The following is a 16,312-nucleotide window of genomic DNA, read 5'->3' on the forward strand; positions in this document are numbered from 1 at the left end:
ACTTCAGATCATTTAATTTCCAGTAAAATTTTTGAAATTCTAATCCCAATTATTACGGGAGTTCATTTCGTTTCGGCTCGGATAGCGCAGTCGGTTGAGCGTTAGGCTTCAAACCACGGTCCAGGGTTCGACTCCTTGTTCGGGCGACTGTGTTTTTGAAGAATCATCAATAATTTAAACTTCAGATCATTACACTTTCAATAAATTTATGTAAATTCTAATTCCAATTATTACGGGATTTAACTTCGTTTGAGACAGGATAGCTCAGTCGGTAGAGCGTTAGGCTTTTAACCTAACGGTCCAGGGTTCGAGTCTCTGTTCGGGCGACTCTGTTTTTGAAGAATCATCAATAATTTAAACTTCAGATCATTTAATTTCCAGTAAAATTATTGAAATTCTTATTCCAATTATTACGGGAGTTCACCTCGCTTGAGCCCAGATAGCTCAGTCGGTAGAGCGTTAGGCTTTTAACCTAACGGTCCAGGGTCGAGTCCCTGTTCGGGCGACTGTGTTTTTGAAGAATCATCAATAATTTAAACTTCAGATCATTTCACTTTCAATAAATTTATGTAAATTCTAATTCCAATTATTACGGGATTTAACTTCGTTCGAGACAGGATAGCTCAGTCGGTAAAGCGTTAGGCTTTTAACCTAACGGTCCTGGATTCGAGTCCCTGTTCGGGTGACTCTGTTTTTGAAGAATCATCAATAATTTAAACTTCAGATCATTACACTTTCAATAAATTTATGTAAATTCTAATTCCAATTATTACGGGATTTAACTTCGTTTGAGACAGGATAGCTCAGTCGGTAGAGCGTTAGGCTTTTAACCTAACGGTCCAGGGTTCGAGTCTCTGTTCGGGCGACTCTGTTTTTGAAGAATCATCAATAATTTAAACTTCAGATCATTTAATTTCCAGTAAAATTATTGAAATTCTTATTCCAATTATTACGGGAGTTCACCTCGCTTGAGCCCAGATAGCTCAGTCGGTAGAGCGTTAGGCTTTTAACCTAACGGTCCAGGGTCGAGTCCCTGTTCGGGCGACTGTGTTTTTGAAGAATCATCAATAATTTAAACTTCAGATCATTTAATTTCCAGTAAAATTATTGAAATTCTAATCCCAATTATTACGGGAGTTCATTTCGTTTCAGCTCGGATAGCTCAGTCGGTAGAGCGTAAGGCTTCAAAACACGGTCCAGGATTCGACTCCTTGTTCGGGCCATTCTGTTTTTGAAGAATCATCAATAGTTTAAACTTCAGATCATTTAATTTCCAGTAAAATTATTGAAATTCTTATCCCAATTATTACGGGAGTTCACCTCGCTTGAGCCCGGATAGCTCAGTCGGTAGAGCGTTAGGCTTTTAACCTAACGGTCCAGGGTTCGAGTCCCTGTTCGGGCGACTCTGTTTTTAAAGAATCGTCAATAATTTAAACTTCAGATCATTTCACTTTCAATAAATTTATGTAAATTCTAATTCCAATTATTACGTGAGTTCACCTCGCTTGAGCCCGGATAGCTCAGTCGGTAGAGCGTTAGGCTTTTAACCTAACGGTCAAGGGTTTGAGTACCTGTTCGGGCGACTGTGTTTTTGAAGAATCATCAATAATTTAAACTTCAGATCATTTAATTTCCAGTAAAATTTTTGAAATTCTAATCCCAATTATTACGGGAGTTCATTTCGTTTCGGCTCGGATAGCGCAGTCGGTTGAGCGTTAGGCTTCAAACCACGGTCCAGGGTTCGACTCCTTGTTCGGGCGACTGTGTTTTTGAAGAATCATCAATAATTTAAACTTCAGATCATTTAATTTCCAGTAAAATTATTGAAATTCTAATCCCAATTATTACTTGAGTTCACCTCGCTTGAGCCCGGATAGCTCAGTCGGTAGAGCGTTAGGCTTTTAACCTAACGGTCCAGGGTTCGAGTCCCTGTTTGGGGAATTCTGTTTTTGAAGAATCATCAATAATTAAAACTTCAGATCATTTCACTTTCAATAAATTTATGTAAATTCTAATTCCAATTATTACGGGATTTAACTTCGTTCGAGACAGGATAGCTCAGTCGGTAAAGCGTTAGGCTTTTAACCTAACGGTCCTGGATTCGAGTCCCTGTTCGGGTGACTCTGTTTTTGAAGAATCATCAATAATTTAAACTTCAGATCATTACACTTTCAATAAATTTATGTAAATTCTAATTCCAATTATTACGGGATTTAACTTCGTTTGAGACAGGATAGCTCAGTCGGTAGAGCGTTAGGCTTTTAACCTAACGGTCCAGGGTTCGAGTCTCTGTTCGGGCGACTCTGTTTTTGAAGAATCATCAATAATTTAAACTTCAGATCATTTAATTTCCAGAAAAATTATTGAAATTCTTATCCCAATTATTACGGGAGTTCACCTCGCTTGATCCCGGATAGCTCAGTCGGTAGAGCGTTAGGCTTTTAACCTAACGGTCCAGGGTTCGAGTCCCTGTTCGGGCGACTGTGTTTTTGAAGAATCATCAATAATTTAAACTTCAGATCATTTAATTTCCAGTAAAAGTATTGAAATTCCAATCCCAATTATTACGGGACTTCATTTCGTTTCAGCCCGGATAGCTCAGTCGGTAGAGCGTTAGGCTTTTAACCTAACGGTCCAGGGTTCGAGTCCCTGTTCGCGCGACTCTGTTTTTAAAGAATCGTCAATAATTTAAACTTCAGATCATTTCACTTTCAATAAATTTATGTAAATTCTAATTCCAATTATTACGGGATTTAACTTCGTTTGAGACAGGATAGCTCAGTCGGTAGAGCGTTAGGCTTTTAACCTAACGGTCCAGGGTACGAGTCCCTGTTCGGGCGACTCTGTTTTTGAAGAATCATCAATAATTTAAACTTCAGATCATTTAATTTCCAGTAAAATTATTGAAATTCTTATTCCAATTATTACGGGAGTTCACCTCGCTTGAGCCCGGATAGCTCAGTCGGTAGAGCGTTAGGCTTTTAACCTAACGGTCCAGGGTTCGAGTCCCTGTTCGGGCGACTGTGTTTTTGAAGAATCATCAATAATTTAAACTTCAGATCATTTAATTTCCAGTAAAATTATTGAAATTCTAATCCCAATTATTACGGGAGTTCATTTCGCTTCAGCTCGGATAGCTCAGTCGGTAGAGCGTTAGGCTTCAAGACACGGTCCAGGGTTCGACTCATTGTTCGGGCGACTCTTTTTTTAAAGAATCATCAATAATTTAAACTTCAGATCATTTAATTTCCAGTAAAATTATTAAAATTCTTATCCCAATTATTACGGGAATTCATCTCGCTTGAGCCCGGATAGCTCAGTCGGTAGAGCGTTAGGCTTTTAACCTAACGGTCCAGGGTTAGAGTCCCTGTTCGGGCGACTGTGTTTTTGAAGAATCATCAATAATTTAAACTTCAGATCATTTAATTTCCAGTAAAATTATTGAAATTCTAATCCCAATTATTACGGGACTTCATTTCGTTTCAGCCCGGATAGCTCAGTCGGTAGAGCGTTAGGCTTTTAACCTAACGGTCCAGGGTTCGAGTCCCTGTTCGGGCGACTCTGTTTTTAAAGAATCGTCAATAATTTAAACTTCAGATCATTTCACTTTCAATAACTTTATGTAAATTCTAATTCCAATTATTACGGGATTTAACTTCGTTTGAGACAGGATAGCTCAGTCGGTAGAGCGTTAGGCTTTTAACCTAACGGTCCAGGGTACGAGTCCCTGTTCGGGCGACTCTGTTTTTGAAGAATCATCAATAATTTAAACTTCAGATCATTTAATTTCCAGTAAAATTATTGAAATTCTTATTCCAATTATTACGGGAGTTCACCTCGCTTGAGCCCGGATAGCTCAGTCGGTAGAGCGTTAGGCTTTTAACCTAACGGTCCAGGGTTCGAGTCCCTGTTCGGGCGACTGTGTTTTTGAAGAATCATCAATAATTTAAACTTCAGATCATTTAATTTCCAGTAAAATTATTGAAATTCTAATCCCAATTATTACGGGAGTTCATTTCGCTTCAGCTCGGATAGCTCAGTCGGTAGAGCGTTAGGCTTCAAGACACGGTCCAGGGTTCGACTCATTGTTCGGGCGACTCTTTTTTTAAAGAATCATCAATAATTTAAACTTCAGATCATTTAATTTCCAGTAAAATTATTGAAATTCTTATCCCAATTATTACGGGAATTCATCTCGCTTGAGCCCGGATAGCTCAGTCGGTAGAGCGTTAGGCTTTTAACCTAACGGTCCAGGGTTAGAGTCCCTGTTCGGGCGACTGTGTTTTTGAAGAATCATCAATAATTTAAACTTCAGATCATTTAATTTCCAGTAAAATTATTGAAATTCTAATCCCAATTATTACGGGAGTTCATTTCGTTTCAGCCCGGATAGCTCAGTCGGTAGAGCGTTAGGCTTTTAACCTAACGGTCCAGGGTTCGAGTCCCTGTTCGGGCGACTCTGTTTTTAAAGAATCTTCAATAATTTAAACTTCAGATCATTTCACTTTCAATAACTTTATGTAAATTCTAATTCCAATTATTACGGGATTTAACTTCGTTTGAGACAGGATAGCTCAGTCGGTAGAGCGTTAGGCTTTTGACCTAACGGTCCAGGGTTCGAGTCCCTGTTCGGGCGACTCTGTTTTTGAAGAATCATCAATAATTTAAACTTCAGATCATTTAATTTCCAGTAAAATTATTGAAATTCTTATTCCAATTATTACGGGAGTTCACCTCGCTGGAGCCCGGATAGCTCAGTCGGTAGAGCGTTAGGCTTTTAACCTAACGGTCCAGGGTTCGAGTCCCTGTTCGGGCGACTGTGTTTTTGAAGAATCATCAATAATTTAAACTTCAGATCATTTTATTTCCAGTAAAATTATTGAAATTCTAATCCCAATTATTACGGGAGTTCATTTCGCTTCAGCTCGGATAGCTCAGTCGGTAGAGCGTTAGGCTTCAAACCACGGTCCAGGGTTCGACTCCTTGTTCGGGCGACTCTTTTTTTAAAGAATGATCAATAATTTAAACTTCAGATCATTTAATTTCCAGTAAAATTATTGAAATTCTTATCCCAATTATTACGGGAGTTCACCTCGCTTGAGCCCGGATAGCTCAGTCGGTAGAGCGTTAGGCTTTTAACCTAACGGTCCAGGGTTCGAGTCCCTGTTCGGGCGACTGTGTTTTTGAAGAATCATCAATAATTTAAACTTCAGATCATTTAATTTCCAGTAAAAGTATTGAAATTCTAATCCCAATTATTACGGGACTTCATTTCGTTTCAGCCCGTATAGCTCAGTCGGTAGAGCGTTAGGCTTTTAACCTAACGGTCCAGGGTTCGAGTCCCTGTTCGCGCGACTCTGTTTTTAAAGAATCGTCAATAATTTAAACTTCAGATCATTTCACTTTCAATAAATTTATGTAAATTCTAATTCCAATTATTACGGGATTTAACTTCGTTTGAGACAGGATAGCTCAGTCGGTAGAGCGTTAGGCTTTTAACCTAACGGTCCAGGGTACGAGTCCCTGTTCGGGCGACTCTGTTTTTGAAGAATCATCAATAATTTAAACTTCAGATCATTTAATTTCCAGTAAAATTATTGAAATTCTTATTCCAATTATTACGGGAGTTCACCTCGCTTGAGCCCGGATAGCTCAGTCGGTAGAGCGTTAGGCTTTTAACCTAACGGTCCAGGGTTCGAGTCCCTGTTCGGGCGACTGTGTTTTTGAAGAATCATCAATAATTTAAACTTCAGATCATTTAATTTCCAGTAAAATTATTGAAATTCTAATCCCAATTATTACGGGAGTTCATTTCGCTTCAGCTCGGATAGCTCAGTCGGTAGAGCGTTAGGCTTCAAGACACGGTCCAGGGTTCGACTCATTGTTCGGGCGACTCTTTTTTTAAAGAATCATCAATAATTTAAACTTCAGATCATTTAATTTCCAGTAAAATTATTGAAATTCTTATCCCAATTATTACGGGAATTCATCTCGCTTGAGCCCGGATAGCTCAGTCGGTAGAGCGTTAGGCTTTTAACCTAACGGTCCAGGGTTAGAGTCCCTGTTCGGGCGACTGTGTTTTTGAAGAATCATCAATAATTTAAACTTCAGATCATTTAATTTCCAGTAAAATTATTGAAATTCTAATCCCAATTATTACGGGAGTTCATTTCGTTTCAGCCCGGATAGCTCAGTCGGTAGAGCGTTAGGCTTTTAACCTAACGGTCCAGGGTTCGAGTCCCTGTTCGGGCGACTCTGTTTTTAAAGAATCTTCAATAATTTAAACTTCAGATCATTTCACTTTCAATAACTTTATGTAAATTCTAATTCCAATTATTACGGGATTTAACTTCGTTTGAGACAGGATAGCTCAGTCGGTAGAGCGTTAGGCTTTTGACCTAACGGTCCAGGGTTCGAGTCCCTGTTCGGGCGACTCTGTTTTTGAAGAATCATCAATAATTTAAACTTCAGATCATTTAATTTCCAGTAAAATTATTGAAATTCTTATTCCAATTATTACGGGAGTTCACCTCGCTGGAGCCCGGATAGCTCAGTCGGTAGAGCGTTAGGCTTTTAACCTAACGGTCCAGGGTTCGAGTCCCTGTTCGGGCGACTGTGTTTTTGAAGAATCATCAATAATTTAAACTTCAGATCATTTTATTTCCAGTAAAATTATTGAAATTCTAATCCCAATTATTACGGGAGTTCATTTCGCTTCAGCTCGGATAGCTCAGTCGGTAGAGCGTTAGGCTTCAAACCACGGTCCAGGGTTCGACTCCTTGTTCGGGCGACTCTTTTTTTAAAGAATGATCAATAATTTAAACTTCAGATCATTTAATTTCCAGTAAAATTATTGAAATTCTTATCCCAATTATTACGGGAGTTCACCTCGCTTGAGCCCGGATAGCTCAGTCGGTAGAGCGTTAGGCTTTTAACCTAACGGTCCAGGGTTCGAGTCCCTGTTCGGGCGACTGTGTTTTTGAAGAATCATCAATAATTTAAACTTCAGATCATTTAATTTCCAGTAAAAGTATTGAAATTCTAATCCCAATTATTACGGGACTTCATTTCGTTTCAGCCCGTATAGCTCAGTCGGTAGAGCGTTAGGCTTTTAACCTAACGGTCCAGGGTTCGAGTCCCTGTTCGCGCGACTCTGTTTTTAAAGAATCGTCAATAATTTAAACTTCAGATCATTTCACTTTCAATAAATTTATGTAAATTCTAATTCCAATTATTACGGGATTTAACTTCGTTTGAGACAGGATAGCTCAGTCGGTAGAGCGTTAGGCTTTTAACCTAACGGTCCAGGGTACGAGTCCCTGTTCGGGCGACTCTGTTTTTGAAGAATCATCAATAATTTAAACTTCAGATCATTTAATTTCCAGTAAAATTATTGAAATTCTTATTCCAATTATTACGGGAGTTCACCTCGCTTGAGCCCGGATAGCTCAGTCGGTAGAGCGTTAGGCTTTTAACCTAACGGTCCAGGGTTCGAGTCCCTGTTCGGGCGACTGTGTTTTTGAAGAATCATCAATAATTTAAACTTCAGATCATTTAATTTCCAGTAAAATTATTGAAATTCTAATCCCAATTATTACGGGAGTTCATTTCGCTTCAGCTCGGATAGCTCAGTCGGTAGAGCGTTAGGCTTCAAGACACGGTCCAGGGTTCGACTCATTGTTCGGGCGACTCTTTTTTTAAAGAATCATCAATAATTTAAACTTCAGATCATTTAATTTCCAGTAAAATTATTGAAATTCTTATCCCAATTATTACGGGAATTCATCTCGCTTGAGCCCGGATAGCTCAGTCGGTAGAGCGTTAGGCTTTTAACCTAACGGTCCAGGGTTAGAGTCCCTGTTCGGGCGACTGTGTTTTTGAAGAATCATCAATAATTTAAACTTCAGATCATTTAATTTCCAGTAAAATTATTGAAATTCTAATCCCAATTATTACGGGAGTTCATTTCGTTTCAGCCCGGATAGCTCAGTCGGTAGAGCGTTAGGCTTTTAACCTAACGGTCCAGGGTTCGAGTCCCTGTTCGGGCGACTCTGTTTTTAAAGAATCGTCAATAATTTAAACTTCAGATCATTTCACTTTCAATAACTTTATGTAAATTCTAATTCCAATTATTACGGGATTTAACTTCGTTTGAGACAGGATAGCTCAGTCGGTAGAGCGTTAGGCTTTTGACCTAACGGTCCAGGGTTCGAGTCCCTGTTCGGGCGACTCTGTTTTTGAAGAATCATCAATAATTTAAACTTCAGATCATTTAATTTCCAGTAAAATTATTGAAATTCTTATTCCAATTATTACGGGAGTTCACCTCGCTTGAGCCCGGATAGCTCAGTCGGTAGAGCGTTAGGCTTTTAACCTAACGGTCCAGGGTTCGAGTCCCTGTTCGGGCGACTGTGTTTTTGAAGAATCATCAATAATTTAAACTTCAGATCATTTTATTTCCAGTAAAATTATTGAAATTCTAATCCCAATTATTACGGGAGTTCATTTCGCTTCAGCTCGGATAGCTCAGTCGGTAGAGCGTTAGGCTTCAAACCACGGTCCAGGGTTCGACTCCTTGTTCGGGCGACTCTTTTTTTAAAGAATGATCAATAATTTAAACTTCAGATCATTTAATTTCCAGTAAAATTATTGAAATTCTTATCCCAATTATTACGGGAGTTCACCTCGCTTGAGCCCGGATAGCTCAGTCGGTAGAGCGTTAGGCTTTTAACCTAACGGTCCAGGGTTCGAGTCCCTGTTCGGGCGACTGTGTTTTTGAAGAATCATCAATAATTTAAACTTCAGATCATTTTATTTCCAGTAAAATTATTGAAATTCTAATCCCAATTATTACGGGAGTTCATTTCGTTTCAGCCCGGATAGCTCAGTCGGTAGAGCGTTAAGCTTTTAACCTAACGGTCCAGGGTTCGAGTCCCTGTTCGGGCGACTCTGTTTTCAAAGAATCGTCAATAATTTAAACTTCAGATCATTTCACTTTCAATAAATTTATGTAAATTCTAATTCCAATTATTACGTGAGTTCACCTCGCTTGAGCCCGGATAGCTCAGTCGGTAGAGCGTTAGGCTTTTAACCTAACGGTCCAGGGTTCGAGTCCCTGTTTGGGGAATTCTGTTTTTGAAGAATCATCAATAATTAAAACTTCAGATCATTTCACTTTCAATAAATTTATGTAAATTCTAATTCCAATTATTACGGGATTTAACTTCGTTCGAGACAGGATAGCTCAGTCGGTAGAGCGTTAGGCTTTTAACCTAACGGTCCTAGATTCGAGTCCCTGTTCGGGTGACTCTGTTTTTGAAGAATCATCAATAATTTAAACTTCAGATCATTACACTTTCAATAAATTTATGTAAATTCTAATTCCAATTATTACGGGATTTAACTTCGTTTGAGACAGGATAGCTCAGTCGGTAGAGCGTTAGGCTTTTAACCTAACGGTCAAGGGTTTGAGTACCTGTTCGGGCCATTCTGTTTTTGAAGAATCATCAATAATTTAAACTTCAGATCATTAAATTTACGTAAATTCTAATTCCAATTATTACGTGAGTTCACCTCGCTTGAGCCCGGATAGCTCAGTCGGTAGAGCGTTAGGCTTTTAACCTAACGGTCCAGGGTTCGAGTCCCTGTTCGGGCGACTGTGTTTTTGAAGAATCATCAATAATTTAAACTTCAGATTATTTAATTTCCAGTAAAATTTTTGAAATTCTAATCCCAATTATTACGGGAGTTCATTTCGTTTCGGCTCGGATAGCGCAGTCGATTGAGCGTTAGGCTTCAAACCACGGTCCAGGGTTCGACTCCTTGTTCGGGCGACTGTGTTTTTGAAGAATCATCAATAATTTAAACTTCAGATCATTTAATTTCCAGTAAAATTATTGAAATTCTAATCCCAATTATTACTTGAGTTCACCTCGCTTGAGCCCGGATAGCTCAGTCGGTAGAGCGTTAGGCTTTTAACCTAACGGTCCAGGGTTCGAGTCCCTGTTTGGGGAATTCTGTTTTTGAAGAATCATCAATAATTAAAACTTCAGATCATTTCACTTTCAATAAATTTATGTAAATTCTAATTCCAATTATTACGGGATTTAACTTCGTTCGAGACAGGATAGCTCAGTCGGTAGAGCGTTAGGCTTTTAACCTAACGGTCCTGGATTCGAGTCCCTGTTCGGGTGACTCTGTTTTTGAAGAATCATCAATAATTTAAACTTCAGATCATTACACTTTCAATAAATTTATGTAAATTGTAATTCCAATTATTACGGGATTTAACTTCGTTTGAGACAGGATAGCTCAGTCGGTAGAGCGTTAGGCTTTTAACCTAACGGTCCAGGGTTCGATTCTCTGTTCGGGCGACTCTGTTTTTGAAGAATCATCAATAATTTAAACTTCAGATCATTTAATTTCCAGTAAAATTATTGAAATTCTTAATCCAATTATTACGGGAGTTCTCCTCGCTTGAGCCCAGATAGCTCAGTCGGTAGAGCGTTAGGCTTTTAACCTAACGGTCCAGGGTTCGAGTCCCTGTTCGGGCGACTCTGTTTTCAAAGAATCGTCAATAATTTAAACTTCAGATCATTTCACTTTCAATAAATTTATGTAAATTCTAATTCCAATTATTACGTGAGTTCACCTCGCTTGAGCCCGGATAGCTCAGTCGGTAGAGCGTTAGGCTTTTAACCTAACGGTCCAGGGTTCAAGTCCCTGTTTGGGGAATTCTGTTTTTGAAGAATCATCAATAATTAAAACTTCAGATCATTTCACTTTCAATAAATTTATGTAAATTCTAATTCCAATTATTACGGGATTTAACTTCGTTCGAGACAGGATAGCTCAGTCGGTAGAGCGTTAGGCTTTTAACCTAACGGTCCTGGATTCGAGTCCCTGTTCGGGTGACTCTGTTTTTGAAGAATCATCAATAATTTAAACTTCAGATCATTACACTTTCAATAAATTTATGTAAATTCTAATTCCAATTATTACGGGATTTAACTTCGTTTGAGACAGGATAGCTCAGTCGGTAGAGCGTTAGGCTTTTAACCTAACGGTCCAGGGTTCGAGTCTCTGTTCGGGCGACTCTGTTTTTGAAGAATCATCAATAATTTAAACTTCAGATCATTTAATTTCCAGTAAAATTATTGAAATTCTTAATCCAATTATTACGGGAGTTCTCCTCGCTTGAGCCCAGATAGCTCAGTCGGTAGAGCGTTAGGCTTTTAACCTAACGGTCCAGGGTTCGAGTCCCTGTTCGGGCGACTCTGTTTTCAAAGAATCGTCAATAATTTAAACTTCAGATCATTTCACTTTCAATAAATTTATGTAAATTCTAATTCCAATTATTACGTGAGTTCACCTCGCTTGAGCCCGGATAGCTCAGTCGGTAGAGCGTTAGGCTTTTAACCTAACGGTCCAGGGTTCGAGTACCTGTTCGGGCCATTCTGTTTTTGAAGAATCATCAATAATTTAAACTTCAGATCATTTAATTTCCAGTAAAATTATTGAAATTCTTATTCCAATTATTACGGGAGTTCACCTCTCTTGAGCCCGAATAGCTCAGTCGGTATAGCGTTAGGCTTTTAACCTAACGGTCCAGGGTTCGAGTCCCTGTTCAGGCGACTGTGTTTTTGAAGAATCATCAATAATTTAAACTTCAGATCATTTAATTTCCAGTAAAATTATTGAAATTCTAATCCCAATTATTACGGGAGTTTCTTTCGTTTCAGCTCGGATAGCTCAGTCGGTAGAGCGTTAGGCTTCAAACCACGGTCCAGGGTTCGACTCCTTGTTCGGGCGACTGTGTTTTTAAAGAATCGTCAATAATTTAAACTTCAGATCATTTCACTTTCAATAAATTTATGTAAATACTAATTCCAATTATTACGCGAGTTCACCTCGCTTGAGCCCGGATAGCTCAGTCGGTAGAGCGTTAGGCTTTTAACCTAACAGTCCAGGGTTCGAGTCCCTGTTCGGGCGACTGTGTTTTTGAAGAATCATCAATAATTTAAACTTCAGATCATTTTATTTCCAGTAAAATTATTGAAATTCTAATCCCAATTATTACGGGAGTTCATTTCGCTTCAGCTCGGATAGCTCAGTCGGTAGAGCGTTAGGCTTCAAACCACGGTCCAGGGTTCGACTCCTTGTTCGGGCGACTCTTTTTTTAAAGAATGATCAATAATTTAAACTTCAGATCATTTAATTTCCAGTAAAATTATTGAAATTCTTATCCCAATTATTACGGGAGTTCACCTCGCTTGAGCCCGGATAGCTCAGTCGGTAGAGCGTTAGGCTTTTAACCTAACGGTCCAGGGTTCGAGTACCTGTTCGGGCGACTGTGTTTTTGAAGAATCATCAATAATTTAAACTTCAGATCATTTAATTTCCAGTAAAATTATTGAAATTCTAATCCCAATTATTACGGGAGTTCATTTCGTTTCAGCCCGGATAGCTCAGTCGGTAGAGCGTTAAGCTTTTAACCTAACGGTCCAGGGTTCGAGTCCCTGTTCGGGTGACTCTGTTTTTGAAGAATCATCAATAATTTAAACTTCAGATCATTACACTTTCAATAAATTTATGTAAATTCTAATTCCAATTATTACGGGATTTAACTTCGTTTGAGACAGGATAGCTCAGTCGGTAGAGCGTTAGGCTTTTAACCTAACGGTCAAGGGTTTGAGTACCTGTTCGGGAAATTCTGTTTTTGAAGAATCATCAATAATTTAAACTTCAGATCATTAAATTTACGTAAATTCTAATTCCAATTATTACGTGAGTTCACCTCGCTTGAGCCCGGATAGCTCAGTCGGTAGAGCGTTAGGCTTTTAACCTAACGGTCCAGGGTTCGAGTCCCTGTTCGGGCGACTGTGTTTTTGAAGAATCATCAATAATTTAAACTTCAGATCATTTAATTTCCAGTAAAATTTTTGAAATTCTAATCCCAATTATTACGGGAGTTCATTTCGTTTCGGCTCGGATAGCGCAGTCGATTGAGCGTTAGGCTTCAAAAACGGTCCAGGGTTCGACTCCTTGTTCGGGCGACTGTGTTTTTGAAGAATCATCAATAATTTAAACTTCAGATCATTTAATTTCCAGTAAAATTATTGAAATTCTAATCCCAATTATTACTTGAGTTCACCTCGCTTGAGCCCGGATAGCTCAGTCGGTAGAGCGTTAGGCTTTTAACCTAACGGTCCAGGGTTCGAGTCCCTGTTTGGGGAATTCTGTTTTTGAAGAATCATCAATAATTAAAACTTCAGATCATTTCACTTTCAATAAACTTATGTAAATTCTAATTCCAATTATTACGGGATTTAACTTCGTTCGAGACAGGATAGCTCAGTCGGTAGAGCGTTAGGCTTTTAACCTAACGGTCCTGGATTCGAGTCCCTGTTCGGGTGACTCTGTTTTTGAAGAATCATCAATAATTTAAACTTCAGATCATTACACTTTCAATAAATTTATGTAAATTGTAATTCCAATTATTACGGGATTTAACTTCGTTTGAGACAGGATAGCTCAGTCGGTAGAGCGTTAGGCTTTTAACCTAACGGTCCAGGGTTCGAGTCTCTGTTCGGGCGACTCTGTTTTTGAAGAATCATCAATAATTTAAACTTCAGATCATTTAATTTCCAGTAAAATTATTGAAATTCTTAATCCAATTATTACGGGAGTTCTCCTCGCTTGAGCCCAGATAGCTCAGTCGGTAGAGCGTTAGGCTTTTAACATAACGGTCCAGGGTTCGAGTCCCTGTTCGGGCGACTCTGTTTTCAAAGAATCGTCAATAATTTAAACTTCAGATCATTTCACTTTCAATAAATTTATGTAAATTCTAATTCCAATTATTACGTGAGTTCACCTCGCTTGAGCCCGGATAGCTCAGTCGGTAGAGCGTTAGGCTTTTAACCTAACGGTCCAGGGTTCGAGTCCCTGTTTGGGGAATTCTGTTTTTGAAGAATCATCAATAATTAAAACTTCAGATCATTTCACTTTCAATAAATTTATGTAAATTCTAATTCCAATTATTACGGGATTTAACTTCGTTCGAGACAGGATAGCTCAGTCGGTAGAGCGTTAGGCTTTTAACCTAACGGTCCTGGATTCGAGTCCCTGTTCGGGTGACTCTGTTTTTGAAGAATCATCAATAATTTAAACTTCAGATCATTACACTTTCAATAAATTTATGTAAATTCTAATTCCAATTATTACGGGATTTAACTTCGTTTGAGACAGGATAGCTCAGTCGGTAGAGCGTTAGGCTTTTAACCTAACGGTCCAGGGTTCGAGTCTCTGTTCGGGCGACTCTGTTTTTGAAGAATCATCAATAATTTAAACTTCAGATCATTTAATTTCCAGTAAAATTATTTAAATTCTTAATCCAATTATTACGGGAGTTCTCCTCGCTTGAGCCCAGATAGCTCAGTCGGTAGAGCGTTAGGCTTTTAACCTAACGGTCCAGGGTTCGAGTCCCTGTTCGGGCGACTCTGTTTTCAAAGAATCGTCAATAATTTAAACTTCAGATCATTTCACTTTCAATAAATTTATGTAAATTCTAATTCCAATTATTACGTGAGTTCACCTCGCTTGAGCCCGGATAGCTCAGTCGGTAGAGCGTTAGGCTTTTAACCTAACGGTCCAGGGTTCGAGTACCTGTTCGGGCGACTGTGTTTTTGAAGAATCATCAATAATTTAAACTTCAGATCATTTAATTTCCAGTAAAATTATTGAAATTCTAATCCCAATTATTACGGGAGTTTCTTTCGTTTCAGCTCGGATAGCTCAGTCGGTAGAGCGTTAGGCTTCAAACCACGGTCCAGGGTTCGACTCCTTGTTCGGGCGACTGTGTTTTTGAAGAATCATCAATAATTTAAACGTCAGATCATTTAATTTCCAGTAAAATTATTGAAATTCTAATCCCAATTATTACGGGAGTTCATTTCGTTTCAGCCCGGATAGCTCAGTCGGTAGAGCGTTAAGCTTTTAACCTAACGGTCCAGGGTTCGAGTCCCTGTTCGGGCGACTCTGTTTTTAAAGAATCGTCAATAATTTAAACTTCAGATCATTTCACTTTCAATAAATTTATGTAAATACTAATTCCAATTATTACGCGAGTTCACCTCGCTTGAGCCCGGATAGCTCAGTCGGTAGAGCGTTAGGCTTTTAACCTAACGGTCCAGGGTTCGAGTACCTGTTCGGGCCATTCTGTTTTTGAAGAATCATCAATAATTTAAACTTCAGATCATTAAATTTACGTAAATTCTAATTCCAATTATTACGTGAGTTCACCTCGCTTGAGCCCGGATAGCTCAGTCGGTAGAGCGTTAGGCTTTTAACCTAACGGTCCAGGGTTCGAGTCCCTGTTCGGGCGACTGTGTTTTTGAAGAATCATCAATAATTTAAACTTCAGATCATTTAATTTCCAGTAAAATTTTTGAAATTCTAATCCCAATTATTACGGGAGTTCATTTCGTTTCGGCTCGGATAGCGCAGTCGATTGAGCGTTAGGCTTCAAACCACGGTCCAGGGTTCGACTCCTTGTTCGGGCGACTGTGTTTTTGAAGAATCATCAATAATTTAAACTTCAGATCATTTAATTTCCAGTAAAATTATTGAAATTCTAATCCCAATTATTACTTGAGTTCACCTCGCTTGAGCCCGGATAGCTCAGTCGGTAGAGCGTTAGGCTTTTAACCTAACGGTCCAGGGTTCAAGTCCCTGTTTGGGGAATTCTGTTTTTGAAGAATCATCAATAATTAAAACTTCAGATCATTTCACTTTCAATAAATTTATGTAAATTCTAATTCCAATTATTACGGGATTTAACTTCGTTCGAGACAGGATAGCTCAGTCGGTAGAGCGTTAGGCTTTTAACCTAACGGTCCTGGATTCGAGTCCCTGTTCGGGTGACTCTGTTTTTGAAGAATCATCAATAATTTAAACTTCAGATCATTACACTTTCAATAAATTTATGTAAATTGTAATTCCAATTATTACGGGATTTAACTTCGTTTGAGACAGGATAGCTCAGTCGGTAGAGCGTTAGGCTTTTAACCTAACGGTCCAGGGTTCGAGTCTCTGTTCGGGCGACTCTGTTTTTGAAGAATCATCAATAATTTAAACTTCAGATCATTTAATTTCCAGTAAAATTATTGAAATTCTTAATCCAATTATTACGGGAGTTCTCCTCGCTTGAGCCCAGATAGCTCAGTCGGTAGAGCGTTAGGCTTTTAACCTAACGGTCCAGGGTTCGAGTCCCTGTTCGGGCGACTCTGTTTTCAAAGAATCGTCAATAATTTAA

General features: G+C 38.8%; 47 non-coding genes across 47 annotated transcripts; all 47 read left to right on the plus strand.

Annotated features, from left to right (window-relative positions):
* The first annotated feature begins 1,329 nt into the window (after positions 1-1,329).
* On the plus strand, positions 1,330-1,402 carry TRNAK-UUU (transfer RNA lysine (anticodon UUU)). Its single transcript has one exon. It is a non-coding gene; the product is annotated as a tRNA-Lys (tRNA).
* Positions 1,403-1,867: 465 nt separating this feature from the next.
* Positions 1,868-1,940, plus strand: TRNAK-UUU (transfer RNA lysine (anticodon UUU)). The gene has a single exon. It is a non-coding gene; the product is annotated as a tRNA-Lys (tRNA).
* Positions 1,941-2,407: 467 nt separating this feature from the next.
* Positions 2,408-2,480, plus strand: TRNAK-UUU (transfer RNA lysine (anticodon UUU)). The gene has a single exon. It is a non-coding gene; the product is annotated as a tRNA-Lys (tRNA).
* A 107-nt stretch (positions 2,481-2,587) lies between these two features.
* On the plus strand, positions 2,588-2,660 carry TRNAK-UUU (transfer RNA lysine (anticodon UUU)). The gene has a single exon. It is a non-coding gene; the product is annotated as a tRNA-Lys (tRNA).
* Positions 2,661-2,947: 287 nt separating this feature from the next.
* Positions 2,948-3,020, plus strand: TRNAK-UUU (transfer RNA lysine (anticodon UUU)). Its single transcript has one exon. It is a non-coding gene; the product is annotated as a tRNA-Lys (tRNA).
* A 285-nt stretch (positions 3,021-3,305) lies between these two features.
* Positions 3,306-3,378, plus strand: TRNAK-UUU (transfer RNA lysine (anticodon UUU)). The gene has a single exon. It is a non-coding gene; the product is annotated as a tRNA-Lys (tRNA).
* A 107-nt stretch (positions 3,379-3,485) lies between these two features.
* On the plus strand, positions 3,486-3,558 carry TRNAK-UUU (transfer RNA lysine (anticodon UUU)). Its single transcript has one exon. It is a non-coding gene; the product is annotated as a tRNA-Lys (tRNA).
* Positions 3,559-3,845: 287 nt separating this feature from the next.
* Positions 3,846-3,918, plus strand: TRNAK-UUU (transfer RNA lysine (anticodon UUU)). The gene has a single exon. It is a non-coding gene; the product is annotated as a tRNA-Lys (tRNA).
* Positions 3,919-4,203: 285 nt separating this feature from the next.
* Positions 4,204-4,276, plus strand: TRNAK-UUU (transfer RNA lysine (anticodon UUU)). Its single transcript has one exon. It is a non-coding gene; the product is annotated as a tRNA-Lys (tRNA).
* Positions 4,277-4,383: 107 nt separating this feature from the next.
* TRNAK-UUU (transfer RNA lysine (anticodon UUU)) lies at positions 4,384-4,456 on the plus strand. The gene has a single exon. It is a non-coding gene; the product is annotated as a tRNA-Lys (tRNA).
* A 287-nt stretch (positions 4,457-4,743) lies between these two features.
* TRNAK-UUU (transfer RNA lysine (anticodon UUU)) lies at positions 4,744-4,816 on the plus strand. Its single transcript has one exon. It is a non-coding gene; the product is annotated as a tRNA-Lys (tRNA).
* Positions 4,817-5,101: 285 nt separating this feature from the next.
* TRNAK-UUU (transfer RNA lysine (anticodon UUU)) lies at positions 5,102-5,174 on the plus strand. The gene has a single exon. It is a non-coding gene; the product is annotated as a tRNA-Lys (tRNA).
* A 107-nt stretch (positions 5,175-5,281) lies between these two features.
* Positions 5,282-5,354, plus strand: TRNAK-UUU (transfer RNA lysine (anticodon UUU)). Its single transcript has one exon. It is a non-coding gene; the product is annotated as a tRNA-Lys (tRNA).
* A 287-nt stretch (positions 5,355-5,641) lies between these two features.
* TRNAK-UUU (transfer RNA lysine (anticodon UUU)) lies at positions 5,642-5,714 on the plus strand. The gene has a single exon. It is a non-coding gene; the product is annotated as a tRNA-Lys (tRNA).
* A 285-nt stretch (positions 5,715-5,999) lies between these two features.
* TRNAK-UUU (transfer RNA lysine (anticodon UUU)) lies at positions 6,000-6,072 on the plus strand. The gene has a single exon. It is a non-coding gene; the product is annotated as a tRNA-Lys (tRNA).
* Positions 6,073-6,179: 107 nt separating this feature from the next.
* Positions 6,180-6,252, plus strand: TRNAK-UUU (transfer RNA lysine (anticodon UUU)). Its single transcript has one exon. It is a non-coding gene; the product is annotated as a tRNA-Lys (tRNA).
* A 287-nt stretch (positions 6,253-6,539) lies between these two features.
* On the plus strand, positions 6,540-6,612 carry TRNAK-UUU (transfer RNA lysine (anticodon UUU)). Its single transcript has one exon. It is a non-coding gene; the product is annotated as a tRNA-Lys (tRNA).
* Positions 6,613-6,897: 285 nt separating this feature from the next.
* On the plus strand, positions 6,898-6,970 carry TRNAK-UUU (transfer RNA lysine (anticodon UUU)). Its single transcript has one exon. It is a non-coding gene; the product is annotated as a tRNA-Lys (tRNA).
* Positions 6,971-7,077: 107 nt separating this feature from the next.
* TRNAK-UUU (transfer RNA lysine (anticodon UUU)) lies at positions 7,078-7,150 on the plus strand. Its single transcript has one exon. It is a non-coding gene; the product is annotated as a tRNA-Lys (tRNA).
* A 287-nt stretch (positions 7,151-7,437) lies between these two features.
* On the plus strand, positions 7,438-7,510 carry TRNAK-UUU (transfer RNA lysine (anticodon UUU)). The gene has a single exon. It is a non-coding gene; the product is annotated as a tRNA-Lys (tRNA).
* A 285-nt stretch (positions 7,511-7,795) lies between these two features.
* On the plus strand, positions 7,796-7,868 carry TRNAK-UUU (transfer RNA lysine (anticodon UUU)). Its single transcript has one exon. It is a non-coding gene; the product is annotated as a tRNA-Lys (tRNA).
* Positions 7,869-7,975: 107 nt separating this feature from the next.
* On the plus strand, positions 7,976-8,048 carry TRNAK-UUU (transfer RNA lysine (anticodon UUU)). The gene has a single exon. It is a non-coding gene; the product is annotated as a tRNA-Lys (tRNA).
* Positions 8,049-8,335: 287 nt separating this feature from the next.
* On the plus strand, positions 8,336-8,408 carry TRNAK-UUU (transfer RNA lysine (anticodon UUU)). The gene has a single exon. It is a non-coding gene; the product is annotated as a tRNA-Lys (tRNA).
* A 285-nt stretch (positions 8,409-8,693) lies between these two features.
* TRNAK-UUU (transfer RNA lysine (anticodon UUU)) lies at positions 8,694-8,766 on the plus strand. The gene has a single exon. It is a non-coding gene; the product is annotated as a tRNA-Lys (tRNA).
* A 107-nt stretch (positions 8,767-8,873) lies between these two features.
* Positions 8,874-8,946, plus strand: TRNAK-UUU (transfer RNA lysine (anticodon UUU)). The gene has a single exon. It is a non-coding gene; the product is annotated as a tRNA-Lys (tRNA).
* A 107-nt stretch (positions 8,947-9,053) lies between these two features.
* Positions 9,054-9,126, plus strand: TRNAK-UUU (transfer RNA lysine (anticodon UUU)). Its single transcript has one exon. It is a non-coding gene; the product is annotated as a tRNA-Lys (tRNA).
* A 456-nt stretch (positions 9,127-9,582) lies between these two features.
* On the plus strand, positions 9,583-9,655 carry TRNAK-UUU (transfer RNA lysine (anticodon UUU)). The gene has a single exon. It is a non-coding gene; the product is annotated as a tRNA-Lys (tRNA).
* A 285-nt stretch (positions 9,656-9,940) lies between these two features.
* Positions 9,941-10,013, plus strand: TRNAK-UUU (transfer RNA lysine (anticodon UUU)). Its single transcript has one exon. It is a non-coding gene; the product is annotated as a tRNA-Lys (tRNA).
* Positions 10,014-10,480: 467 nt separating this feature from the next.
* TRNAK-UUU (transfer RNA lysine (anticodon UUU)) lies at positions 10,481-10,553 on the plus strand. Its single transcript has one exon. It is a non-coding gene; the product is annotated as a tRNA-Lys (tRNA).
* Positions 10,554-10,660: 107 nt separating this feature from the next.
* Positions 10,661-10,733, plus strand: TRNAK-UUU (transfer RNA lysine (anticodon UUU)). The gene has a single exon. It is a non-coding gene; the product is annotated as a tRNA-Lys (tRNA).
* Positions 10,734-11,200: 467 nt separating this feature from the next.
* On the plus strand, positions 11,201-11,273 carry TRNAK-UUU (transfer RNA lysine (anticodon UUU)). Its single transcript has one exon. It is a non-coding gene; the product is annotated as a tRNA-Lys (tRNA).
* Positions 11,274-11,380: 107 nt separating this feature from the next.
* Positions 11,381-11,453, plus strand: TRNAK-UUU (transfer RNA lysine (anticodon UUU)). The gene has a single exon. It is a non-coding gene; the product is annotated as a tRNA-Lys (tRNA).
* A 107-nt stretch (positions 11,454-11,560) lies between these two features.
* Positions 11,561-11,633, plus strand: TRNAK-UUU (transfer RNA lysine (anticodon UUU)). Its single transcript has one exon. It is a non-coding gene; the product is annotated as a tRNA-Lys (tRNA).
* A 285-nt stretch (positions 11,634-11,918) lies between these two features.
* TRNAK-UUU (transfer RNA lysine (anticodon UUU)) lies at positions 11,919-11,991 on the plus strand. The gene has a single exon. It is a non-coding gene; the product is annotated as a tRNA-Lys (tRNA).
* Positions 11,992-12,276: 285 nt separating this feature from the next.
* TRNAK-UUU (transfer RNA lysine (anticodon UUU)) lies at positions 12,277-12,349 on the plus strand. The gene has a single exon. It is a non-coding gene; the product is annotated as a tRNA-Lys (tRNA).
* A 107-nt stretch (positions 12,350-12,456) lies between these two features.
* On the plus strand, positions 12,457-12,529 carry TRNAK-UUU (transfer RNA lysine (anticodon UUU)). Its single transcript has one exon. It is a non-coding gene; the product is annotated as a tRNA-Lys (tRNA).
* A 276-nt stretch (positions 12,530-12,805) lies between these two features.
* TRNAK-UUU (transfer RNA lysine (anticodon UUU)) lies at positions 12,806-12,878 on the plus strand. Its single transcript has one exon. It is a non-coding gene; the product is annotated as a tRNA-Lys (tRNA).
* Positions 12,879-13,162: 284 nt separating this feature from the next.
* TRNAK-UUU (transfer RNA lysine (anticodon UUU)) lies at positions 13,163-13,235 on the plus strand. Its single transcript has one exon. It is a non-coding gene; the product is annotated as a tRNA-Lys (tRNA).
* A 467-nt stretch (positions 13,236-13,702) lies between these two features.
* TRNAK-UUU (transfer RNA lysine (anticodon UUU)) lies at positions 13,703-13,775 on the plus strand. The gene has a single exon. It is a non-coding gene; the product is annotated as a tRNA-Lys (tRNA).
* A 107-nt stretch (positions 13,776-13,882) lies between these two features.
* TRNAK-UUU (transfer RNA lysine (anticodon UUU)) lies at positions 13,883-13,955 on the plus strand. The gene has a single exon. It is a non-coding gene; the product is annotated as a tRNA-Lys (tRNA).
* Positions 13,956-14,422: 467 nt separating this feature from the next.
* On the plus strand, positions 14,423-14,495 carry TRNAK-UUU (transfer RNA lysine (anticodon UUU)). Its single transcript has one exon. It is a non-coding gene; the product is annotated as a tRNA-Lys (tRNA).
* Positions 14,496-14,602: 107 nt separating this feature from the next.
* TRNAK-UUU (transfer RNA lysine (anticodon UUU)) lies at positions 14,603-14,675 on the plus strand. Its single transcript has one exon. It is a non-coding gene; the product is annotated as a tRNA-Lys (tRNA).
* Positions 14,676-14,960: 285 nt separating this feature from the next.
* TRNAK-UUU (transfer RNA lysine (anticodon UUU)) lies at positions 14,961-15,033 on the plus strand. The gene has a single exon. It is a non-coding gene; the product is annotated as a tRNA-Lys (tRNA).
* Positions 15,034-15,140: 107 nt separating this feature from the next.
* Positions 15,141-15,213, plus strand: TRNAK-UUU (transfer RNA lysine (anticodon UUU)). The gene has a single exon. It is a non-coding gene; the product is annotated as a tRNA-Lys (tRNA).
* A 96-nt stretch (positions 15,214-15,309) lies between these two features.
* On the plus strand, positions 15,310-15,382 carry TRNAK-UUU (transfer RNA lysine (anticodon UUU)). The gene has a single exon. It is a non-coding gene; the product is annotated as a tRNA-Lys (tRNA).
* A 285-nt stretch (positions 15,383-15,667) lies between these two features.
* TRNAK-UUU (transfer RNA lysine (anticodon UUU)) lies at positions 15,668-15,740 on the plus strand. Its single transcript has one exon. It is a non-coding gene; the product is annotated as a tRNA-Lys (tRNA).
* Positions 15,741-16,207: 467 nt separating this feature from the next.
* Positions 16,208-16,280, plus strand: TRNAK-UUU (transfer RNA lysine (anticodon UUU)). The gene has a single exon. It is a non-coding gene; the product is annotated as a tRNA-Lys (tRNA).
* Positions 16,281-16,312: the final 32 nt, after the last annotated feature.

The sequence above is a fragment of the Phalangium opilio genome, unplaced genomic scaffold (genome assembly GCF_054372755.1).
Source record: "Phalangium opilio isolate 3A_F unplaced genomic scaffold, DU_Popi_V2 ptg001170l_1, whole genome shotgun sequence".
In the NCBI taxonomy this organism is placed as follows: domain Eukaryota; kingdom Metazoa; phylum Arthropoda; class Arachnida; order Opiliones; family Phalangiidae; genus Phalangium; species Phalangium opilio.